Genomic DNA, 1,926 nt, shown 5'->3' with positions numbered 1-1,926 from the left:
ATTTGCTCCCTGTGGGATTCGACCTAGAACCACTTTTACTGCAAACATTTTATTGTGGGACTAGTACTAATTTTGAGGGCTTCGACAAACCCGTCAAAATTTTGGCGCCGTTGCCGGGGAACAACTTTAATTTCTTAGCTATTACCTTCCTCTTGTTAACCTCTTTTGTTTTATGACTCGTACTTCTCAACGAGGTGAACTCGAGTACAATCCCGAAATTGAGAGGACCACCCGTCGTTTAAGAAAGGAGGCGAAGCAAAGGAAGGATCGTTAACCAAAGAAGGTGAATTCAGATTGTGATCTTCCCATCTTCGAAGAAGTAGAAAGAATGGCTGATAGAGAGAGGACATTAAGGGAGTTGGCTGCACCAATTCTGAACCAACAACCTTTATGCATCACGTACCCCACTCTTGAGGTAGCCTTTGAACTCAAATCTGGTTTGATTCAATTATTACCTCTGTTTCATGGTTTCCCAGGTGAGGACCCTCACAAACATCTAAAGGAATTTCATGTCGTCTGTTCAAGCATGAAACCCCACGGTATGACCGAGGACCAGGTAAAACTCATAGCCTTTCCATTTACTTTAAGAGATAAAGCAAAGGATTGGTTGTATATTCTCCCTCCCGGTTCAGTACGCACATGGGATGAAATGAATAGGATATTTTTAGATAAATATTTTCCTGCATCCCGGTTTGCAAATATAAGAAAAGAAATATGTGGAGTTCGGCAGTTTGGTGGTGAGACATTATATGAATATTGGGAAAGGTTTAAGCAACTTGTTGCTAGTTGCCCCCACCACCAAATTACTGAGCAATTGTTAATCCAATACTTCTATGAAGGGCTTCAGCCCATGGATAGAAGTATGGTCGATGCAGCCAGTGGAGGAGCTCTAGTGAACAAGACACCTGAAGCGGCTAGGGAATTAATCTCAAATATGGCCGAAAATTCTCAGCAATTTGGTACAAGGACAGAAAGTACCATTCGAAGGGTTAACGAGGTAAGCCATGCAAATTTAGAAAAACCAGATTTCTGATTTAACTGCCTTGGTTAAGCAGCTCACAGCAGGACAGTTACAAACTGACAGGGTGTGTGGTATCTGTTCGATCCCTGGACATCCTACGGACATGTGTCCATCTTTACAAGATGGCCCGATGTAGCATGTCAATGCCATGGGAGGATTCCCGGGCCAGCCCCAACGAAAGTATGATCCTTACTCCAATCATTACAATCCGGGGTGGAGAGATCATCCAAACTTAAGCTACGAGACCCAAGGAGGACAGCAGAAATATCAGCCCCAATTTCTCAGTCGACAGCCTCAGTTTTCAACACCCATCACAACACAAAGCCAACCCCCGAATTCAGGTATGTCTTTGGATTAAATAGTTAAGGCTCTAGCTACTAATACTCAGCAATTTCAGCAGGAAACAAGAGCTAGCATTCAGAATTTGGGGAACCAAATTATCCAACTTGCCACTTCCATCAGCAAGTTGGAGGCGCAGAACTCTGGGAAACTACCCTCACAAACGGTAGTTAATCCGAAAGAGAATGCAAGTGCGGTGGTGTTGAGAAGCGGAAGAGAATTGCAGTCCCAACCAAGTTCACCATCAAAGGCAGCCAAGGAAGAGGAAGGACAAGGGTCAAACGATAGCCCCATTGAGGTAAAATCGGACCCCCCTCTCCCTAAGGTTACTAATGTTGTACCACCTTTTCTTAGCAGGTTGGCAAATTCAAAGAAAGAGGAATATGAACAAGAAGTGTTAGAAACCTTCAGGAAGGTGGAGATCAACATTCCCTTGCTAGATGCAATAAAACAAATCCCTAAATATGCAAAATTTTTGAAAGAGTTATGCACTAACAAGAGGAGGCTGCGAATTGATGAAAAGGTAAGAGTAGGAGAGAACGTTTCAGCCGTGATCAAGAGGACCC

General features: G+C 43.5%; 1 non-coding gene across 1 annotated transcript; it reads right to left on the bottom strand.

Annotated features, from left to right (window-relative positions):
- Positions 1-697: 697 nt before the first annotated feature.
- On the bottom strand, positions 698-804 carry LOC148848993 (small nucleolar RNA R71). Its single transcript, XR_016101613.1, has one exon. It is a non-coding gene; the product is annotated as a small nucleolar RNA R71 (small nucleolar RNA).
- Between the last annotated feature and the right edge of the window lie 1,122 nt (positions 805-1,926).

This window comes from Nelumbo lutea, chromosome 6 (genome assembly GCF_056320005.1).
Source record: "Nelumbo lutea isolate HS-2025 chromosome 6, American lotus-T2T, whole genome shotgun sequence".
Taxonomy (NCBI): Eukaryota; Viridiplantae; Streptophyta; class Magnoliopsida; order Proteales; family Nelumbonaceae; genus Nelumbo; species Nelumbo lutea.
This window is presented reverse-complemented; position numbering and strand designations above follow the sequence as displayed.